Genomic DNA, 25,748 nt, shown 5'->3' on the forward strand with positions numbered 1-25,748 from the left:
CATTTTCCGCTTAGCTCTTGAGACAATTAAACACCCATGAATATCTCTAGACACTCGAGTTTCTTATTGCTTGTCGCATTAACTTATTTACGTCATCCCCTGGCTTTATCTAATTGATGTCTATTCAGGAAATAAGCACTGTTCACTTTTAAAGATACAAGAACCCAAATTCCTTTTAATAAAATGCAAGTAATATTTGTGCTTCATCTAAATGTATACAGATTTAATTTTACACATGTTTTATATAAGAAGGCTGAGATACAAAATAATGTGTCTTCGTCACACTGATTAGGACAGAGTATGAGAAATACCATGCCTGACAGCAATCTTTAATGACCAGTAAGTCCTAGATATCATCCAGGATAGTGAGGACTTTTTATCAGAAATTTAATGTTACTTAGAAAATAGTGGAATAAAACTTTGTATTGACAGAGTTTTATTCCCTCAGCCTGTAGTTCCCTACTGTGCGACTCAAAACAAATCATATAACCAGACATCCTCCTGGGTCACCCTAAAATCAATTATATACCTAGAGCATACCTCTCAACTGTGCAGATTTTCGCAGAATGTCCAGATTTTTGCCTCATATTTTTGTTGTGTTCCTCCTAAAATCTGCAACTTTCTGGCAAATAGCTGAGGATTGAAGTAATTAAATAATGACAAACATTTCAGTTTAAGACTCCACATCCTTCAGAAAATTCATGCTAATGCAAAACCTATTATTCTATCAACTTTCTAAGTTTGTAAGAGCAATATTTAAAATGTGTCCCTATTTGTCCTCCTCATTTTAGGCTTTGTCCAGATTTTTTGCTCTAAGAGGTTGAGAGGTATGACCTAGAGGGTTTACCTGGTTAACAAAGGAATATAATATTCCAGCATGACAAGCATCACTACAATACACAAAAAGTTTTTTTTTTATAAATAAAAGCAAAAATATATAAACATATACATACTCGCACACACACACGCACACACACACACACACACACACACACACACACACACACACACACACACACACTGAAACATAGTACACAAGAATACAATTTCACCAAACACAAATAGAACAATTAGTGGCTATTTTCTAAGCATAAGTACAACCTCAGTGGTGCAGCTATAATAATAAGTTGCAGATGTTTAAATCCAAAAATGTTACTCAATTATAAGATTAAGTTACTGATGTTAAGTAACCCAAATTTGTATTTTCAATACATATTGTCAGCAGATAAACTCACTGGTTAAATGCCAGTCTAAGCTGTAAGAGATAGTATGTGTTTGTTTTGGAAAATGTGGTCAAATGAACAGTAGTTTTACCTTTGTACTGTGTCTTTTGATTATACAAAGTCACTATTAAAACTGATAAAAGTGTTAACAACAAAACATTCAATCAGATAACAACATTATAAGCAATCTCTTAGATAAGGGAGATGTCTAAATTTTGATCTTGTTGCCTCCACCCATGGGGAATGTTTTTGATAAGTTAGAAAATGCAATTGGGCAAACATATTTGAAGTCCATTAAAGAAATATTAATATGTTTGTGCATTGTATTATATACATTTCATTTTATTTTAAACATGAAATATGATGTGGTTTCAGAACTATTTATGTTTTTATTCAAATGTGATGTTGTAAATACTACTCTAATAACTGGTTTTAGACTTGAGTAGTCTAAAAGCACTTACACAGCAATGGTATTGTATTGTAAAGTAATGTCAGTAAATAATTTTCAACAGATGTCTACAATATACAGTTATATATTTTAACATGAGTAAATGTTTATTAATACTCTAAACTATTTTGAAATTATATTATCTTAGTTGAAATGTTTGTACCTTTTTTGAAGTCTGATTGGAAATAAGTATTATTGAATTACAATAAGATAAAGAGTAAAAGTAAATTTATATATTTTAGCTGATTAGATTATCTTAATATATTATTCAATTATCTTTATTTAAAACCTAAGAGGATAAGAGTAACTGATCCAAATATTATTAGAGAGGGTAGAAAGATTGTTTGGTTAGTTTCACTAATCAAACAAGGAGGTATATTACCTCATAGTGATAGGGAATGGTTTTTAAGGTTAAGAATTACAAGTTTGGAAGTTCTTTGTTTTTTTATTCTACCACTTTGGTGTCACTTAGAAACATGTAAAAACCACACAATAAAAATATTTTTGAAGTCTACATCCAAGATGAAACTAAGAGTAAACAATATTTATATAAATTCACGTATAAAATAAACTTAAAACTAGGAAATGAAATGTCTATCCATAAATATTAATGGTCTAAATAACAGTAATAAAAGGAGAAGCCTATTCAAATACATAAACTTACATAAACCACAAATAGTATTTTTACAAGAGACACATTTATTAGATAGAGATATAAACAACTTAAATATTAATAATTACACAGTACTAATAAACTCTCAATACAAAACAAAAAAAAAGAGGAGTAGCTATACTACTTCTTAACTCAACTATAACATCTAAAATAATTACTACTCATCGAGATACATCACGTATGTTTTGTTTAGCTTCAATAGAACTAAATAAGAGAATATATATATTAGTAAATTTAGATTGGATCCCAGGACTAGGATTAAGAACAGTTAAACAGCATTTTGAAGAGATAACTAATTTAACTAAGGGTAGCCTCATATTGGCAGGAGATTTTAACTGCATAATGAATGAAAAAGATACAGATTCTAAATCTAAAAGAAGAAAACAACCTATCTCTAAAGCACTGTCAAAATTTATAGATACATTATATTTAAAAGAAATAAATGAATTTGTAGAACCAAACATTAATCTTCACATTTTATTCTCATAGATATAAAACTAACTCAAGAATAGATAGAATATATGTTGCAAATGACCTAATAGCAAAAATTGACAAAGTCAGAATTATAAATTGTCCATTATCTGATCATAATGCCACATTCTTTGAAATAGAACTTACACCTTTTTATTCAAATCCCATTACTAGGATACCTTCTTATATCACAAAAATGACAGAATTTAAATAATTTTATGAAGAAAAAATCAACAATTTTCTAGAAAAAAATTACAAAAAGGATATTTCAGAAATATATGTCTGGGATTCATTAAAAGCAGTTACATATGGGAAAACATTATCCTGGTACATAAATAAAAGGAAGTTATGGAATAAAGATATGCTAGATTTACAAAACAAAGCAGATGAATTGAAGCTGGAAATACAAAAGGGAAATACTTCTCAAGTTCAAAAACTTACACAAATCAATAAGAAGTATGCAGAATTGTTACATCATAAGATTATGATTAATTTAGAAAAAATAAAAATAAATTCATACTCCACTAATTCAGCACACCTGAGACACTTAACTAATAAAACAAAAAAATAATTAAATCTAAACAAATAAAATAAATATGTATTCCTAATACTAACAAAAGAGTTACAGATCTAAATGACATCTTAGAAGCAGACTCCAATTTAACATTGACCATTCCATAAACACTCAAGATACACCTACTAAGGATATAACAAAATACTATTCATATTAAATTAACACAAGAACAAATAGATATTATAAACAAACCAATCAATATGACAGAGCTAAAGTCACAAATTATAAAGCTCAAGTCAAATAAAGCACCTGGCCCAGATAATATGCTACCAGAAATGTATAAATTAATACCCAATCAGCCATTTCCTTACTATTAAAAGTATATGATATAGCCAAAAAAGATTTGAACATTCCACCCTCTTGGAAATATTCATTAATATCTCCAATTATCAAACCAGATAAAGATGAGAGGCAGTGCTCTTCATATAGGCCAATATCATTACTCAGTATAGACTATAAGATGTTTATGGCTATATACGCAGATAGGATTAAACACTTTCATCATTTCTTAATTCACAAAGATCAAACAGGCTTTATTAAAGGAAGAAATACTTCCGATAATATTAAAAGAATACTAACATTAATAGACTATAGCAAACATAGAGTCCTAGATTTAAATGTAATCTCATTAGATATTAATAAAGCTTCTGATTCAGTTAACTGGAACTTTCTTTCACTAGTTTTAAAAGAATATAACTTTCCTTCTAATTTTAATAACCTTATCCAAATATTATATGAAAAATCTACTGCATATATTAAACTAGGATCACATAGATCAGGCCCTATAACAATTAAAAAGGGAATTAAACAGGGTTGCCCTTTATCACCATTGTTATTTGCATTACTCATAGAACCCTTTGCAAATCAAGTCAGATCAAACATTAACATAAAGGGCATTTGTATCAATAAAATGTTAAACCTTAAAATCCAACTCTTTGCTGATGACATATTATTAACTCTCTCAGATGCCAATGAGTCTTTAAATGCTCTATTTAACGCAGTGAATACATTTCAAAATATTTCAGGCTTAAAATTTAATGAAAATAAAACAAAAAATATGCCCTGTAACTGTAAAAAAAAAGAATATAAACAAAAGATTTTCCAAATATATAGTAATAGAAAATAAATTATTATATCTGGGAATAAATCTACTCAATGAATTAACAGATTCTTTAATATTTAACTATAATAAAATACTAGATAAAATAGAACAATCAATTGGTTACTGGAATAAATACATCTTTTCAACAGCAGACAGATTATATCTTATTAAAGTAATCATATTTCCCAAAATATTATACTTAATACAACATTTTTCATTGCCACCTCCCAAATATATTATTCAAAGATGCAATAAACTAATTTTAAATTGTCTATGGTTTCCAAATAAACCCCGTATAGCCTTAAATAAATATTTACCAAATTGGGAAGATGGTGGAATTAATTTACCGGATATTGATTTATATATTACCTCATCTGTTATTAAAAATATAACACTATGGTTAAATAATTCATACACACCTATATTGAAACAAGCCCATGAGCAGATTTACATAGAAGTTAATTACAATCATATACAGGACAACTTAACAATAATATCATCACCCCTTATATGGATGTTAAAAGATTATTTTTTAGGGAAAAGGAATAATATCAATAAATTGCCATCAAACTATATAAGCTCTACACTTTCACAGTTCAAAACATATATAAACAAAATACCAAATATTAATTCTTGGATTTTTCTTATTTTCCCTATAGCTTTTACACCAAATATTATAGATACATCCCAAATATCTAAAATAAATATACTTAAAAAAGAATCATTTCTCTTTTGGCATCAACTTATAGAGAAAGGGGAAATACTAACAAATGAACAGATAATTTATAACTATAATATAAATAAAGACAATTGGTTGTTTTTACAAAATCTAAGGCATTTTCTTATAAATAAAATAGACCAAATGCAAATTTCAGTTAGACATGAAGCTCCAAAACTCATTGAATACCTTATTCTTATCACAAAACAGCCTTATCAGGGTACAGGTTATTTGTCTAATATCTATAAAATTGTTAAAAAAAACAAAAAACTATCATGAAAAATCATACTGGGATTATTATACTTTAATAAACAATAATCCTCCAACTGAAGAAGAAAAAAGTAATATTTTAAAATCTTCCAAATTTTCTACATTATCAAAATACTGACAATTATTCACTTGGAGATATCTACATAGAAGTTTCTATACACCACATAGGCTAACCAAAATGTATTCTATTGAAGATCAATGTTGGAGATGCCATATCAAGTTAAAAGCAGATTGGCAGCATGTTTTTTATGAATGTATATGTCTTAATATGTATTGGAAGTCTATTAACTATTTTTTTCAGACTGTTTATAATGATAATTTTCAATTAACAAAGTCTTTAATTTTATTCAACTCTCCTATTCCAAACTGTGTACCAAAAAAAGACACTAAAATCCTATGGTCACTATTGGCAATCTCACGTAAAATCATAACTATACATTGGAAAAATGAGACTTCTCCTACGTTCAACAATTTTAAGAATTTAACATCAACAGTTGCACACATGGAAATATTAACAGTGAAGAACAGAACTAAAAGATCTACTTCTTACCATTACTCTTGGATGAAAGTACTGGAAATATTTGAAAAGAGCGATGAAGATATATCATCTTATGTTTCTAATTTTACATAATATAACATTTCAATATTATTTGAATAGACACCAATGTAAATAGTTATACAATGGTTTGAAGTTAGTAATGTTTTAGAATTATAAATATGTTATTTATCTTTATTTCATGTAATGTATTTTAACAGATCTTATTTGAAATAATAAAAAAATATTTAGTGAAAAAAAAATTCGGAAAATGCCCTAACTTGACTCTGCTTCTGTGTCAAATGTAAATGGAATAAAATGAACGTGAATTAATATACATTTTCTGAAGTAAAATAAGTCTATAAATCTAATTATTGTTATTACTAAGTATAAAATGTTGCCAGTTTTAGGAGGGATTAAGCGGGACAGTTGACAGGAATGTAAAACAGCACACACTTACAAATGCAGACTACTTGCCTTTTGCAGAAGTGTAACCACGAAGAGAAAACAATGTCAGCACTGCCCTCTGTAGAATCTGGAGACAGTATACTGAAATAGTCTATGAGGTTAATAACTTCCTTACCTCTGCAGCAGTGTTGTCAAACTGGCTCCTGGCACAAAATAATTCAATGCACTTCACATAAGCAACAAATTCAAGAGCTGATTTCAAACAAACACACTCATTTGGAGACTGCAGTTGCAGATATCATACTTGTGCCATGAAAATGAGTTTCCTGTGCAGTGATTAGAAGTCAAATGAACTGTGCAGCTGATGTGATGACACATGATGTGCTAATATGGGTGATGAGAATCCATTTTAAGATCTGGGGGGGGTGCAGAGTCGCATATTTCTTATATTTTTGTTTGTTCAGTTTCTTTGGTAACTTGGGTGTTGGTGAACACTAATGTGTCAGCCAAAACATCATGGTGTGTCACCTTTGACATGCGTGTCATAAGTTCACCATCACTGTTTTAGAGCATTGTAACCGAAAGAACTGAAGTTAAATCATTACATTACTGCAAGCGAATGTAACAGATATGTAAATATAAACTGCATTATTTTGTCTTTAGATGATTAACTGTAATATTTATAAATGGTACTTACACTTAATAGCAGATACAGACACTTGCACAGAACTTGAGAGGAACACACTGCCCTTCCAAGTACTCACAAGCAATTCCCATTTCAATTCATCTGAAGTATACATAAGCACTGCTCATATCCTTCATCCCAAATACACAAACACATCCCAAATGAGTACTCCCATTGTATGCATATGCACTTCCCATACACAAGTTTTACTCAATGAAGACAAATTATAATGTAAAATTGTTTTAAGAAATTAAATGGCAAACATGGTGTGTGGTTTTATTGGGTATTTTCTCTTTTGTCTCCTCCTTTTTTCTCTGTTTTTATTATTTTAATTATGCATTTTTTCTCCTTTATTATTTTATTTTTTTCCATTTATTTTATTTTTTTACAGATTCAAATTCCTCAGGAGTGACCCACGGATCTACACCAATGATTGGGAGTACTCACCCTCTGCCCATCTGGGAACATCCACCCAAGGCTGGGGCTATGGCACCAATCTTGCAGGCAACCTGGCACATGACAGCCTGGAAATTCTCAAGAAAAGGGTCTTCAGAACAAGACAGAGGATGTACTGGAGCAGGTAGTAGACAGTTTCAGCCTGTCAAAGCCTCTCTTCAGCACATTGAAGGTATGCTCTTCTAGTTGGTGCCAATCATTGCACCACCACTGGCCCCTATCCTTCTCAACATTGCGGTCCTCAACTGCACCACAGTTTGGCAGTAGAAGTGCTTGAGGCCCTAAGGACTGGGAACTCCTGCACCATCTCTTCCTCAGCCCTTCTTCCCTTATCCTTTGTCCATCACCCTCTTACCTATTGCCTACCTGCACCTATTAAAAAGCACTTAAAAACTAAGGGGGTATATCTCCAGACAAAAACATGGTGCTATTACTCTAACACCCCCTCCAGCACAAACTTTCTTTATGTTTATCTTGTGTTTTCCCCTCTTTGTTTGTTAGCTCTTTTTCAGTCTTTCCTATCTTCCCCCTTGTTATTCGTTAATAAAACCATCAAGGTGTCCACATAAGGATATCTCTATATAGAACATTATAAACTCATTTAGTTTTTTAAAAGCTGAAATTATAAACACTGTGTAGTCAGCCACTTACCTTACACTTTTCAAGCATGACTGCGTTTAGCCACATTTGCCTGTGAAACTCAAAAACAAAATAATACGAAGCCTCGGGCTTTTACATACTCATTTGCAAATTTCTAATGCTGAATTGTACATACTTTATGCTTTTGCCATAAATGGGTGTGTTTTTAAAAAGAGATTTGTTTATGCTCATTCATCGCAAATGACCTATGCTGAGCTTATATTTACATACCTGCCTCACAGCTCTACTTGCAGATAACTGCTAGGCATGTGGGATGTTCCATACTATGAATACCAGCCAGAGGTTTATACTAAATCTGATTTTCTTTAATCATTGTAAAAGTAAAGAAGAAAATAATATGCACACTGACAGGTTGCAAGAGTTTCTTACAGTAAAGCAGGAGAGATAGCCAAGTAATGGGATATTAGTATGGCAATGTGGGAATCTGGTTAGTTACTCTGCTTTGAGCCCCATTTGATCATAATTTGTCTGTGCTCTTTTGTTCAGATACTGCACAAGTAGTTAGCCTCATATGTATGCCCTATCTTTTTGTTTTTCTTTTTTTTTAAACCAGATCAAGGGGCAACCCACGAGCACTGTCTGGCTAAGTGACTTACTCAAAGTCAGACAGGCAAATGAAGGTTGAAAGAATCAAACCATCTTCCTAGCTCACTAACAGTTTATAGTCTTACTTCTCTGCACTAACTGCTAGATTTTCACTCATAGTTTTTATTTTCTGATAAATCACTGGTTGTTAAATATCATTACGGTTTATAGTCAGTCAGCAATACCAGTTATTACATTTTCATAGTTTTTGTTCTAATGTTCAGGAAATGCATGTTGATGCAAAATCTGTTGTTCTGTCAACTTTATAAGTGATTCAGAGTAGTTTGTAATTTATCTGTCTTCAGTTCTGCAGAACATCACTGATTTTGCCTCACAGTTGTGCCTTTTCCCTCATTAACTTCTTTTTTTTCAGGTAAATATCTGAGGATTGCTGTCCATCAATAATGTCAGCCAATGTTGTTTCATATTTGTTATTATTTAGAGATTCACATCCATGCAACAATTATTGCTCTGTCAATGTATCAAGTGATTTTAGTTGTCTGGCACTTATGTTAGCAAACTGCTTTCTGTATGCAAAGGTATGGGGTTTGACACCTTTCACCTCTATTTGTTTACTATATGACATTAAACAGGTCAATTAACCAGACACTAATCCTTGGTCACCAGTAATATGCAGGAATGCTTTTCACATTGAGTTTGCCTAATTAAATAAAATAAAATAATAAAAAAAAATTAAAATTTGTCCATTTTTTGCCCCAGGTTATTTTTGGGTTTGTCCAGAATTCCTGAACAAAGAAATTGAGACATATTTTGGCTTGTTCCTTGCAAAATATGTGTCTTCTGACAAATTGTTGCTGACTGTGGTCACTAACTAGCGACAGACATGAATTTCAGATGTTGTATCCTTCAGAAAAGGCTTGATAATTCAAAGCTTGCAGTTCTATCAACTTTCTAATATAAGAGAAGTATTTAAAATCTGTTCCTGATTTTGTTCCTTGTTTCTGATTCCCGGTCTAAGAAGTTGAGAGGGGAAAGAGGAGTTGCTCTCTATGTTTATGACATCAGTAATGTAAGATGCATTTCTGGGTCATTATTTATGAAATTGTTAATTCACTTGGTCTCAAGCAAACATCTGAGGTATGCAGTTATAACGTGTGTGTGTGGGGGGTATCAAAGAAATAACAATGGAGTGCTTAGAATTAAGTAATAGTGACTTAGATAGTGAGAAGTTGTCTGTCACCGAGAATTTGCAAATAGAGATGCTAAGAGAGAATATGAGAATGATTTGCTTGTTTTTGAGTGTCTGTGGGGATCCTAGACTTTTTCAACTTACCCTCAAGTCTTAATGTTTGAAGAGCTGGGTGTGTAATAAAACACAATATATTAGAACATGTATATATATATATATATATATATATATATATATATATATATATATATATATATATAGTTACCTATCAAAACATCTACTCTTCATAACATCTAAACTCAAGACCATAACATCTAAACTTCAGAACATCTAAAACTCATAACATCCAATCTCAAAACATTGAAAACTACAAAGCAACTCTAAATAACATCCCACAGAGTTTTTACTATGTTTATGCAGGGGGACAAGCCCCCCTGCACCCCCCCATGGGGGGGCTCTGCCCCCCCCCCACACCCCCGGTAAATTAAATATACCAACTCCAAGGTCACACTACAGTGGGGGGAAAAGTTAATTTCCTAACCCCACTGTAGTGCTTCCTTTGCTTGTCCCCCTGCATAAACATAGAAAACAGTGTGTGTGGGAGGATGTTATTTATAGTTGCTTTGTAGTTTTCAATGTTTTGAGATTCAATGCTATGAGTTTTAGATGTTTTGAAGTTTAGATGTTATGGTCTTGATGTTTTGAGTTTAGATGTTATGAAGAGTAGATGTTTTGATAGGTAACTATATATATATATATATATATATATATATATATATATATATATATATACACACACACACACACACACACACACACATATATATATATATATATATATATATATATATATATATGTATATTGTTTTATGAATAGTATAAAGGGAATATTTTATGTTGCAACCAAGTGGTTGTTCTGGCAAGCAAAGAGAGACTGGCAGTGTACCATAGAACTTTTTAAAGGTATAAAATCCATATTTTAACCAAGACGTGAGCTTCCTTGCTACTTGTTAGTCACGTATCTAATATTCTACATTTTGCAAATGGAAGGTTGACTATGGCAGTAGTTTCTTTAATTCTTTAGCTTGTTGGTGTAATTGGTGGTATGGTATTCATGATGTTATTAAGCCTCCTTTTACATGTATTGTTTGCTTGCTGGATACTGATTGGAGTTTTGGGGGGCAGTGGGTGGGTTGGCTTGGATTGCCCATTTGGGGTCTTGGGCATTTGTAAGTTGGAATGTTTCTCCTAAGCGTATCTAATGTTTGAAAAACTAGCTTTTTGGTGAAAGAAGTATAAAGTAATATTTTAACCATGCTGTGAGCTCCCTCCTTAGATGTTAAAAACATTCCACATTTTTCTGATTTGTTCCACCTTATGACAGTTAGTATAGTGTTCCATGGAAAGTTGACTATGGCAGCAGTTCCTTTAATTATTTTGCTGTTGTTGCTATGGATGTGTAAATGTCAAACCATATTAAACCATCTGAAAATGAAGAATCCTCAGCTTAAGAATTTATGCAGTTTTAATGACCTTACTCATTCAAACTACAAATTCTTAGTTGTCTGCTGAGACTTACTTAAAGACAGTTACAATAACATTCAAAAAATCATAACTGCATCATTTACAATCCCGCACATCCAAAAAAGTATTAAACTCCTGGAAAGAGTGCTACCCATCCTTCACAACTGTCTTTTATTTTCACAGAATTTCCCTGGTTTTGCTTCTAATGTCTGTGTTGTCCTTCAGAACATCTTTTGAATTCTGGTAAGTTATTCATGATTACAGTTAGATGGTAATGCCAGTCATTAAAGTTTTATAATTCTTATTGTTCAAAAATGCATATTGATGCAAAACTTATTATTCTATTAACTTTTTAAGTAAATTAAAGTGGTACTAAAAATGTTTCTGATTCACCCCCTTCCATTATTTTGACTTTGTTCAGAATTAATTTCCAAATAAGGTGAGAGGTAAGGTGTTACCTCAAAACATTAATATCCAAATAATGTCTATTGGTGTTATTTCAACAACCAGAAATCGAGTACTAGGTGGTGCATGTTGCTTTCACACATTTATTTGGCATATTTTTCATCTTTATCAAGGCTGTTTTTCTTGGTGGGGCTGGAAAACTAATATGTTTATTTGCAGTTGCAGTAGCTTAACAGGTAGTACATTCACCATTATTGCTAAAGGACGTGTGTTCTAGTCCCACACCAAATAATTTTCCACTGCTGACACTTTAGTGCATTATAAGGGACTGCTGCATTCCTGGGTGTGAACATTGCCAGGATTTGTAAAATTACACCATTCATTGTTTTTTCATAGAGTAATCGTCTTTCATTATTAACAGTAGATTATGAATGAGTTGTTCTCATGTAGCATATATTTTGTACTTTATTGGTACGGTGTTGTGATGTTTTTTTTTAAATGCCCTATGGGTCCCATCAGCTAGCTACTGTATCCCTTTTGTGCTCAGGCAAGAAAAGGAACCTGGAGTCACCAGTGATTGAATGACTCCAAACTCTTGCAAGCTACCTGAGCTTATCCATCCATCCATTCATTTATCCATCCACAACCTATTTTTCCCATTTCTACCCATGGAATCATGGTCAAGGAAGGTAAATTACGTTCCAAGAACACTAGAAACATGCCAGTCTGTGTAACTATAACAAGAAAATATAATGCAGCAGTTATTTTTTCAGTATTTGTTATAGATCTCAGTAGCTCTGAAATACCTCCCAGTGTGGATATTTTACATTTCAATTATACTGAGCAGTCGCCTTCATTCAACAAATTTCCCCTCAGTCAGTGTTTTCAGTGCATTATTTTTGTAAATCCTGCTAACTAACCTACTTTTCAGTTAGCAGACTTATCTTGCTAATTTTGCCTACCTTCTAAATCCTAGCACATACAATATCAGATTTAATTTTATGTAACACAGTCTATGAGTTTCCATTACATAGTATATTACTTTCCTTTTTTATTCATCAGTAATAGTTACTTCTTTCCTTCTCACTTCTGCACTGTCATAGTATCATTACTGAAAATAAAAACAACAGAAAAACAATTTGCAGTATGGAAACAGGGACTTTTATCAAATAGCATGTAGTGTAGGTACCCCAGTTCATTTAATCAGACAAAGTTTAATTTTTAAGTACAATTTTGGCATATTATACTTATATTATTACATTTATATTAATCAAATATCTATTTTAGCCTGGGATGTACTGATCACAATGACTTATTCTGTCATTCAGCAGGTACTTCACATTTTAAGACTGTCATGCCCTTTGTTATATAAACATTTATCTTTTTTCAAAATAGCACTATATTTTCTTTTTATTATAATCTAGTCCTGTTTTTGTATCACTTCAAAATCCTTTCCCATGAATACACAATCATTTACAACATGGCTACCTTTCTCATTTCCTAATATTGCTTTAACTCATCCATTATACTTCTTACCGTACCTCTATTATCAACAAAAATAACCCCAGTGATCATGGAAATCAGTGGACTGTTTACCCATGGAATTCCTCCACCTTTGGGGCATTTACATTCACTAGTACTTCTATCCTTGGATTAGAATATAATAGCTCAGTTTAACCCCAAACCACTCCCCTACTCCCATCTCTTCCAAATCAATCAGAAATTCTTTTTTCTCTTCATTAGCAACAGTTGCTTTTATTTTTTTTCCTTTTTCTATAATGCAGTATATATTGTGGAAATACCATTGTTTATATATTTTGCATTGGCTATTTTTGTAATGTTAAGTTGGGCCTTTCTTTAACCATGAATAATGTATTTGTATTAGCTTGAACAATTTGCTTAAACAGTTTGAAAATAAGTTGCTGAAATATAAATCTTTAACTTGGGATAATGATTTTTTTTCATAAATGTCTTAACACTGAATGAGTTCCTTGGGGCTTAAGGATTGTAAAGTTTCCATCAAGCATCAGGGAATATGACCCTTTGCTGAACTGGTTGATAGTTTACCTGCATTAGGTTAAAATTAACTAAACTCTTGATGTGTCATAACAATTCTAAATGGCTGAGCTACACAATGCTATAAACAGCAGTAACAATAATATTAAGAAACATAAACATTTTACTAATCTTTCTCATGATTTAATTGTGGAAAGTGTTGTTATAAAGAAAAACTAAAACTTTGAAGGAGGAGATTAAAAATTCAAGTGTAGCCAAGTTGAATATGAAGCCAACATACCTTATTCATCTGTATAGCTTATTCTATGTTTATTAAAGTCTTCTAGAGTAATGGTGAGTGTGGGAGAGAGGTGAAGAAGAGAGTGCAAGCAGGATGGAGTGGGTGGAGAAGAGTGTCAGGAGTGAAAGGGATGGTCTACAAGAGGGTAGTGAGACCAGCTATGTTATATGGGTTGGAGACAGTGGCACTGACAAAAAGGCAGGAGTCAGAGCTGGACGTGGCAGAGTTAAAGATGTTAAGATTTGCACTCGGTGTGACGAAGGTGGACAGGATTAGGAATAAGTATATTAGAGGGTCATCCCTGGTTGGAATGTTTGGAGACAAAGCCAGAGAGAAAAGATTATGTTGGTTTGGACATGTGCTGAGGAGGGATGCAGAGTATATTGGGAAAAAAATGCTAAGGATGAAGCTGCCAGGTAACAGGAAAAGAGGAAGGCCTAAGATAAGGTTTATGGATGTGGTGAGAGAGGACATGCAGGTGGTTGGTGTGACAGAGCAAGATGCAGAGGACAGGAAGAAATGGAAACAGATGATCTGCTGTGGTGACCCCTAATGGAAGTAGGTGAAAGAAGAAAAAGACTAAGCAAAATATCACAGACATCACATCTAATCAAATTAAGTCTACTGCTGTTTTATTCAAGCAGAAGTAAAGTGTTCTTGTGGAAAGAACATCATTATGACTCCCACCTCTGTGGAGATCCAGATGCATAGTACAGAAGAGACAGAGCAGCACTCCTTTAAGTCCACAGGGGAAAACAGGTAACCACTTCTGAAAAGTTCTATTGTTCCCCCAATGAGTTTTCAGATAAGGGTATTATATGCTTTACAGAAGGTCTGGGGACACACAGAAGAAATTGTGTGTGTGTGTGTGTGTGGGGGGGGGGCATGATTATTGGTACTGAACATCACATAGATTGAAGTTCTCAAAATTTAAAATTTAAGCAATTTATTTATTTTCTATAGCACAAATGGAAGTTTTACAGCAATGTCTGCATTTTGCTTATTCCAGATGTTCTTCTATGGTCAAAACATTGACAGAATGAAGGCTATTTACACACTAGCTGAACATGGCATTTTTGTTAAAGGGTTGTGATTTAACTTCTGTGGATACTAATGATATGCTAGGCAAAAGTACTTTTAATTTATCTTTAACTGGTACTTTAAATAGTTTTCATTTATTGTATGAGATGTACATTATTGGCTCGTCTGCCGCATAAGGATTTTTGTAACCTAGGTTCTGGCCAAATGGAAGCCCTGTGTGAGCAGTGGGCATATAGAGGTTGTCAATTTATAAAAGCTGCAAGAGAAAGAACTGTACATTATGGAACACTACAAATATTTAGCTGCAATATTAAATGTTTCAGGTGATACTGACAGGTTTTCTGTAGTTGACATACATGTTGTCCATGCTGCATACATAATATCAACTGTTTTGTTAAAACTGTAGGTTAACAATAACATCAATTTGCATACTTATATTTTTAATATAGCAAAGCCATGGTTAACTTTTTTATTTGACATTCCTAAGATTCACAAAATTAGAGAGAACCCACTTTAATTCTATGGTGGGACCTCAGTGTTCAGAAACAGAACTGTTATATTTTTATTTAAAGTGTCAGTTCTAGAAAATTAATCCAAGTACCTGCTGCTGAAATAGAACCCAAAATCATCTACACTAAAGACAAGCAGACTAACTAGTGAGCTACTGAACTCAAATCAAAGAGCTGGCAGGTGAACTGTTTGCATTTTTAATGATCAGTTTTGACGCTTTTCATTTTTATGTCTGCAGTTACAATGGACTAGAGTATTTGCTGACCCATCACAGATCTTGTCAGAATTTGTATAAAGTCTAGTTGCATGCTGCAATGATGGATGCATGTATTCAGCTGTGGATTTGTCCAGGTAAAGGTCACTTTTCCTTCTGGTGTGACAGGGAAATTGTGTATAAGAAGTTAATGTAAGAATATTCCATGCAGAATTGGTGTCTGTTTGGGAGAGGTCTTGGGTCCAGTTGAGAATGCTAGGCTGCAAAAGGAGAACATGTTTGTATTTTTGCTGAAAGGGCTGAATGAGACAAATGACCATGGTGGCTTGGTATATTGGCTGATGAATGGGGCAGTGATCAGGCAATAGGTGTTGAGGTAGAGTTGAAATACTGTGAGAAGGAAAAGTCTGTGATTGTGCAGTCCCGAAAGAAAGCAGTTATTGCCTAATTTAAAACTGGGTTTGGTTTTGGTATAGTCTGCTTGGGAGAAGTTGTTGTCAAGTAGCATTTTGCTGGGAGAGGACTGAAGTTTATTTGCTAAGTTTTTCTGCATAGTTGTCTAGTTTGAGCATTTTCTGGCTTGTTAAATTTGATTTCTGCATTAGTAGCTGTATTTAGAGCACAACAAAAAGCTGTTTACTGAATTTCCTGTTTGCACTTAATTTTAAAATCGTTTTTTTCTCAAAACTTGCATATTTTCTGTCTTTGACCTAGCACTCTTGTGTGGGGTCATTTACTGCACTGTTATAACTTGATTTTACTTGTGAACCTCTGCTATCTCTGAAAAAAAAAACAAAAAAAAATCTTGCTTTTTTCCCACTTTTCTGAGATTTAAAAAAGTTCAGTTACAGGCTTGCTGTTCCTGAACTGTTTGTAAGTTTCTGTGAGGCCATTTTGCTTGGGCTAAAGGAAAGTCTCTCTGTTGATCAGTGGCAGTGAAAAACATTGAGCAGCTCCCCTGCCCCCGTGGGAGTGGTTACTGACTTGAAACTGTAGTTTTATTGACCAGTAGGGGTCATTTCCAAAACTCCTTCATCTTCCTCTCTTAAAACCTAGTTGCCTTGTGGGTTTGGCATCTTTTCAGGCTTGTTGGCTGTTGGTGAAGCACCCACCAAGAGGAGAAAACGCTGAGAGAAGAAGGGAGCCTCTTTTGAGATTTTAAGTATTTTTTCCTCTGTTTATTTGCTAAGTCTTTCTGCATAGTTGCCTAGTTTGAGCATTTTCTGGCTTGTTAAACTTGATTTCTGCATTAGTAGCTGTATTTAGAGCACAACCAAAAGCTGTTTACTGAATTTCCTGTTTGCACTTAATTTTAAAATCGTTTTTTCTCAAAACTTGCATATTTTCTGTCTTTGACTTTGCACTCTTGTGTGGGGTCATTTACTGCACTGTTATAACTTGATATTACTTGTGAACCTCTGCTATCTCTGAAAAAACAAAAACAAAAAAAAATCTTGCTTTTTTCCCACTTTTCTGAGATTTAAAAAAGTTCAGTTACAGGCTTGCTGTTCCTGAACTGTTTGTAAGTTTCTGTGAGGCCATTTTTGCTTGGGCTAAGGGAAATTCTCTCTGTTGATCAGTGGCAGTGAAAAACATTGAGCAGCTCCCCTGCCCCCGTGGGAGTGGTTACTGACTTGAAACTGTAGTTTTATTGACCAGTAGGGGTCATTTCCAAAACTCCTTCATCTTCCTCTCTTAAAACCTAGTTGCCTCGTGGGTTTGGCATCTTTTCAGGCTTGTTGGCTGTTGGTGAAGCATCCACCAAGAGGAGAAAACGCTGAGAGAAGAAGGGAGCCACTTTTGAGATTTTAAGTATTTTTTCTCTGTTTATTTGCTAAGTTTTCTGCAAAGTTGCCTAGTTTGAGCATTTTCTGGCTTGTTAAACTTGATTTCTGCATTAGCAGCTGTATTTAGAGCACAACCAAAAGCTGTTTACTGAATTTCCTGTTTGCACTTAATTTTAAAATCGTTTTTTCTCAAAACTTGCATATTTTCTGTCTTTGACCTAGCACTCTTGTGTGGGGTCATTTACTGCACTGTTATAACTTGATATTACTTGTGAACCTCTGCTATCTCTGAAAAAACAAAAACAAAAAAAATCTTGCTTTTTTCCCACTTTTCTGATATTTAAAAAAGTTCAATTACAGGCTTGCTGTTCCTGAACTGTTTGTAAGTTTCTGTGAGGCCATTTTTGCTTGGGCTAAGGGAAAGTCTCAGTGTTGATCAGTGGCAGTGAAAAACATTGAGCAGCTCCCCTGCCTCCCGTGGGAGTGGTTACTGACTTGAAACTGTAGTTTTATTGGCAGTATTGGGTCAATTCCTGGCTCTTTCCAGCCCCTGCTATCAAGCACGCTTTAGCGTGCTTTAGCACGATTTAGCGCGGAGTTGCCACTAGAGCAGCATCGGGCAGCGCCGGTTTAACAAGGTTAAACTTTTTCTGGCTCCATAAAGTCTGTTCTTCATTTTTTCCCTTAGAACTGCTCTACTAGTAATCTAAACAGTATATCCCTTAACTAAAAAGCGCAGCACTTGTTCCTAAAAAGCTTTTTTTTTTTTTTTTCTCCAAAAAAAAAAAAAAAAAAGCTCAGCACTTGTCTTAAAAGCATCTTCTTTTCAGGCTTAGCACTTCTGTATTATACAAAGTCCCTCACTAGTGAAACTCCCCCCAGGAGTACCCACTTCTTTACTAAGTCCTCTCTCATTCAGTTACACCCCAAACTTCTTAATTTCTCTAGCATGTCGAAGGGCCAGATGCTGGCGTCCTCTCCTGTCCAGTTGGTGAATCTGGGAATATTGAGGCAATGTTACAATTGCCTCATGTACACAGACAACCCTCTCCTCCTCCCACATAACACAAATACTTGCAAGAGATGCAGCTATTTAGCCAAACTGGAGGCTGAGCTCTCTCAAATCAGGACTGGCAAGACCAGACAGGAGGAGAAGGCAACTACACATACCATAAAACCAGTCTCACATAAAGCTATCACAACAATGAATCAAACACATAAACACACAAAGACATACTCGGAGGCTCTGAGCAAAAATTTACCTAAATAGCAGAGGCCTCCAAAGCAGACACCCAAGCAACCGCCACCTCATGACACACCACAGGCAACACATAAAACACAAAATTAGTGTGCAAAGCAGTCACAGCCCTTAAGGCCAAATACAACACCAAACATACTTGTCATAGGTGACTCCATAGTCAGACACACTGATGTCCCACTCACCAGGCTGAACAAGGAGAGGGTCACAGTAAGCTGCCTATCGGGCGCTAGAATCCGCCACATAACACAAGCACTCGGGTCACTCCACAGCAAGTACAAATATGACACAGTCATTGTCCATGCTGGTGTGAACGACCTGAGACGTACCTCCCTGGACTACATGAAAAGAGACATAGAGGAGCACTCTGATTATGTAGCCCAGGCAGGTATGACCCTGACCCTGAGCAGCATCCTTCCTTCACCAAGAATGATGCCACAACATAGAGACAAGATGATCAGCTTTAACAATTGGCTTAATTTCTGGTGTCATTCAAAGGGGATCCAGTGTCTGTCTGCCTGGGATGACATGCTTGACAAGCCACGCTGCTTCACAAGGGACGGCTTGCACCTGTCACCCCTGGGATTCCGCATATTGGCTAAGGCTCTTGCCACCCCCATAGTGAATTTTTTAGGCAAGGCTCAAATTCTAAACCTACCACCCTAGAAAACAAAAATGGGAAGAAACTAAGGGTAATGCTGCTCAATGCCAGAAGTCTAAATCTCAAAATGCACGCACTCGAGGCCCTTCTCAGTATGGAGAACATCGATGTCTGTGCTATGACTGAAACCTGGTTCAAGGCTCCTGAGAGCACCCCGGCACTATCAGGTTTTACCTCATATCATGCGTTCTGGCCCCAAAACCCGGACCACACCACAAAAGGAGGGGGTGTATCCATATTCATCAAGGATACCCACACCTCCAGGTTGGTGGCAATGCACGAAGCATCGGAAACCATCCAGGTGCAATTAACCATAGGCAAAACTGCTCTACAATTTGTAGCATGCTACAGGCCACCCTCTCAAACTCAGGAACCCCACACAGCCTTCCTGAAGACACTGGAGGGTATAAAAGTATCTCCAAACACCATTATATTGGGTGACTTCAACTACCCGAATATAGACTGGGAACATTACTCAAGCCCAAACTTTCTAGCCCAAAGGTTCCTGGAGTTCATAAATTCAAATGCCATGGAACAACTAGTCACCGTTCCCACAAGAGGAGAAAATATACTAGATCTCATCATCACAAACATGGGGACAAAATGCTCCACACCGGAAGTAGATCATAAACTAATCTCACTGGATATCCACATCCCGCCCCCACCCCAAACAAAAAAGACCACAGTGAAGAACTTCTCTAAAGCAAACTTCACACTACTCAAGACTGGTGTGGTATCCTTCAAGGCCCCCGAGCCAGTGGAAACCACAACCCAAGCTGCGGAAGCCCTTACAAATACCTTCTACGAACACCTCCAGGACTGCATGGATCAGGCAATCCCTAAAAAAAACAAGACTCTTTCCACCAAGGGCAAACGTCCAGTCTGGTGGACCCCAGCCATAAACAAACTTTACAATAAGAGGAGAAAGCTGTTACATGATAGAGCAAAATCCATAAAAGAGAAGACACCTTTGATCATTATTAGTAAAAAAATACGAGCACTCATAAAATCATCCAAGGCCAACTTTGAGAGAAAAATTGCCATAGATTCAAAAGACAATCATAAGGCCTTCTTCAGCTATGTTAGAAACCTGGGTGGAAACTCCCAGATATGCTCAGAATTAGTCCAAAATGATACAAAAATCACAGACATTGCCAACATACTGGCAGACAGGTTCAGTGCAAACTTCACCCCCCTCTCCCCTCAAAAGGAGAGATAACTATCCCAGCAGAGTGCAGCCTCCCAGACATCTCCAATGCGCAGGTGAAAGCTGCTCTCTCTAAAGCTAAAAACACAGCTTCAATGGGACCGGATGGTGTCCCCAGCTGTGTGCTACATGAACTCAATGAGGAACTTAACCCACACATAAGGCAGCTGTTTAATCTTAGCCTTACCACAGGATACGTGCCCAAGGAGTGGCGTACGGCAACTGTGGTCCCACTCCACAAAGTCGGTGCCTCTACGGACCCTAGTAATTACCGCCCCATAAACTTAACAAGCCTGGTCTGCAAAGCTATGGAGAGGATTATAATGGAACTCATAAACAAAGACATAGGGGACTTGCAGACATTGGACCCGACCCAGTTTGGCTTTGTCAAGGGCAGATCATGCCTTTTGAACTTGGTCGACTTCTTCGAAACAGTCACCAAGGCAACTGATGAGGGAAAGGCAGTCCATACAGCCTACCTTGACCTTGCAAAAGCTTTTGACACAATACCCCACTCGGGTATTATAGAGAAACTTACCAGCTTAAATGTAAACCCATATGTCACAAGATGGGTTGCAAACTGGCTAAAGGACAGAAACCACAGGGTTAGAGTAGCTGGCGCCATGTCACACTCCAAGCTGGTCACAAGTGGTGTCCCACAGGGCTCAGTCCTTGGCCCCCTGTTGTTCGGCATCTACTTCTCAGAAGTACAGGCTAACATAGGAGGACTATGGCTGACAAAGTTTGCAGATGACTGCAAACTGGGAGCCATAGTGGAAAGTACATCGGACACAGATATCCTTCAGAGGGGTCTCACGGAAACTGATAGCTGGTGCCAGAGCCATGGCCTGAAGTTAAATGCCAAAAAATGTATAGTCATACCCTTTGGGAAAAACAAGGTAACCCCAAGCTACCATATAGGTGGCAATCCACTAAGCACAGAAGAGGTTATCAGGGACCTGGGGACCCAGGTTGACAGTGGCCTTTCTTTTGACACTCACGTTGCTAAAGTGGTTAGAAAAACCTTCTACATTGCCCACCTGATCATGAAGGGATTCACATCCAGATCAAGTGAGGTCATTGTTCCCCTGTACTCTTCACTTATCAGACCAATGATCGAGTACAATGCCCCATTCGGGATGTATCTCACCCGACACCTGCAGAAATTGGAGAGACCCCAAAAGTTCCTCACCAAAAGGATAAAGGGACTCCAAAATCTGTCATATGCTGCCAGACTGAAGAAACTCCAGCTCTATTCAGTCACATACCATCTGCTCAGAGGTGACCTGTGCCTGACATACAAGGCCATGTCCAACCAGGAATTAATGGACATGCTCCACCTCAAAAAATCCAAATCTACCAGATCCACTAGAGCAAGCAACTTAAACCTTAGCACGGATATAAATAGGACATGCTGGAGGGATAGATTTGTCACCCAGAGACTCCCTATGTTGTGGAATAAAATCCTGGTCCATGTGAGGCAGAGCACCTCGCTGGCTCTGTTCAAGAGAAATCTTGACCGGGGGATGGGAGATCGTAGGTTTACCCCGGGAATCATCTCTGTGTCACTGCTGGTCAGAGGCACAACAAACTAATGGGCACAGTATTTTTTAACATAAGGGGTGGCCTAAGCCACAAAAACTCTGAGCTAGGCTTATAAATGCCTTAGGGCAGATAGCCTAGTATAAACCTATGAACCTATGAACCTATGTTTAAGTTCTAAAGGATGACAGTGTTGTGATTGGATGTATGTCTGGAGAACACTAAATGTGGGTTATTGTACATTTCTACCTTGTTAGGAAGTTAGGAATGAGCATTTTAATTGTGCTGGGGCATCAGGGGGTCAATCATGATACAAAATTATGACTCCTAAAGAAAATTAGTTTATATTTGTATATTAATCAATGTATAGAAAGTACATCATACTACATTATCAAAAAAACCCAATATTTTTCAAAATAAGTTAAAACAATGTGTAAGATAAAAAGAAAAGGTTCAAGTCTTGCAAAATATTTGGCATTAGAAACTTTAAATACGTGTCATAGTAATGGATTTCAGTAATGCATGTTTACACATACACATACAATTGTCCATAAAATCCTGTTCCACAGCCATATCCTATAACATTGATAAGAAAACATATGTGACAATGTTACTTAATGAACTTTTAATATGGATAAATGCATAACACTGACAGCCATTAATGTCAGATGACAAACAATGCAATGATGTCATAATTATTAAGAGATCCTAAATAAAAAGGAAGAGTCATTGAAATTAGTTAGCTTTCTATATTTCTTCATAATTAATCAATGCTTCAAAATATTGCTTGCATATACCATAATATAATCACTGTACCTCCCATTCATACTGGATTACTCATTTTTTACAGAGTCTTTGGGTTAAATGAAGGGGTGCCATGATTCCTGAGTGGCACCCCTTCATTCTGAATTTTTTTTCTTTTTTTTTTAATTTTCATGCTTTGAGCTGACGTCAGCATGTGCGCGATGATGTCAGCTCCATCAGGGCTATCAGCTTGTTGGAACTGAGTTCAAGGAGTTCATGTCATTCAAGCATTTCCAGCTGGCCTGGCTGCTCAAATGCAAGCATGAACGGCACTCTTCTAATGGATTATCGCTGAACGTATTATGTCAGCGGCACTCCTGTAATGCAGGTATGTATTGTTTATTTGCTGAATATTAGTCCTCATAATATTTATTTACAGCAGGAAATGCTTGTTGAATTAAGATTCAGATAAAGATTTAGATATAAGACAATTTGGGAAACATCAGTGTTTGGTGCAAGAAATGTATCTCTAAAATGCAAAAAAAAATATACATTTTACAGAGTAGGTTATCTCATTCAGCCCAAGAAATAAGCCTTATTCTGTTATATAAATTTACAGCAAATTGTGAAATAAGAAGTATGTGGGTAGATCAGAAACTTTTATTTTACAGTATTTTACTCACAAATGAATATTTTAATCAGGAAATTTGAGTTTTGGAACTGAGTGATCACAGTCCAATCTGATCCGTCCCTTCAGCCTTTCAGTATCTAACTCGTAATTTGGAGTATCTGTGTCAGTAGTATGTATCATTTTATGGAGCTTGAGTAAAATATAAGCACTAAAGCTTACACTTGAGGACAGGAAGCACTCTGTAAAATACTATGCAGTTATTGCTGATCCTGTGGTTTTTGATTTAACAACATTTTAACTATGAGCTCATTGGGTGGCATATGCTACTTTTAGATGAGGCAGCGAACGTGCTGTGCTATTATGCCACTGACTGCCATTTTGCTAGTTCAAAGCTGTAACCATATACACAGTTTGTCATGCTCAGCTGATAGAAGAAACTTCTCACCTCTAGTACTCTAAGGCTGGTTCTGCACAGAAAACAAACCTATGAATTACTGAGGCTTCATGCACTGAGCCAGCTGGTGCACACTTCATCCTTGAAGGTGAGAGATACATGCATGTAGATTGTGATCTTTATTTTTGTTATCTGGGAAAATGTATTTTTTATTTCCTTTGTTTCAGTATTTGACAGAGAGGCATGTTACAAAGGATTCCCTTCCTAAGCCTAGTTGATTAGTTTTTTTGATGGCACCTACTTTCTCTACCTTGTATTGAATTCCTTACCTACCCAGCCCCCAGTTATTGGACATATTTGGCACAGGTTGCTTTTGGCATGACCTCTCAATCATTGTCCTATTTCTGTTTTTTCATTTCTGTTTGCTGGTGCTACATTTGGTGCATGTTAACTGCCTTCTATTCATAGATTGTTTTATGTTGTACAATGCCTAGTTTTACTTTCCACAGCACTGTATTCAGCAGGATCCGCATAGCACTGTTATCCACTATTGATGTAGTCTACAGCTCACTGACATCTTCACTTTTTTTTTGCCTATGTCTTGCAGTCAACAGCAGATTGCTTTGAAGGGAGCATTGGATTACTTTTCATGGGGTTCTTTGATGAAGGAAGTTTTTCAGCCTATCAATAAATAGACTAGAAAAGACAGGTAACATGAAGTACTTCGTTTAGGTATGGTGATTATCTCATTACCAGCATTTTGCCATCTTTTCCACAAAAATATGTCCTTTGAAATGGAAATAGATGCTCCAGACATGAAAATTGTCATTTTCATTTGCTTCTCTTTTGGCTTAGTATTCATTATATTTTATTTTTGTTTCTCTTGTTATAAAGTGCATATTGTTTTTGTTTTGTTTTGTGTGTTTATATTTGCAAATAAAAGGTTTTCATTTTCAAGGGCAGAGAAGTTTTAATGCCAAGTCTATTTTCATTGTGAGACAGTATTGCTTTGTTTAGCAGATATCTATTAGTGTTTTTGCATTGTGCTATAAAATGTGAAAATAAAATCCAAATAATCATTGTAGAAGTAAAGCAGTATGCACACATTAGTGTTTATGGTAAATGGGGTGAAATAGCCAGGTAATGGAACATTGGAATGGCTGCAGGGGGACTCTGGTGCTATATTTTTGTTCAGTTCTTCAGTTTGTGTTTGAAAATTAGTATCCCACAATTCCACCGGAATTGGGGGTTATGTAATTATGTATGCAAATTTTACATTAATCAGTGTACAGATTTGTACCTATTTTTCATGGGCCTTGTCCAGATTTTTGATGTTTCCAGATTGAGAGGTATGATAATTATTGTTAGTAATGTTGGAAGTAGGTAGATTTATGTTTTGAGATACAGATAAAAAATATGCTTTTTGAACAGATAAAACAAAAAATAAAGAATAGAAGACCTAAACTTCCATAAAGTATGTTAGTGTTGGACATAAAAACTTAGCATTCTACTCTACATTTGTGCCACTTTATTTATGACAAACTGGTATGCAGATAAGTGTAGTTTAGTAAACAAT

This window comes from Protopterus annectens, chromosome 1.part1, assembly GCF_019279795.1.
Source record: "Protopterus annectens isolate FY-2018-M chromosome 1.part1, PAN1.0, whole genome shotgun sequence".
Classification (NCBI taxonomy): Eukaryota; Metazoa; Chordata; order Ceratodontiformes; family Protopteridae; genus Protopterus; species Protopterus annectens.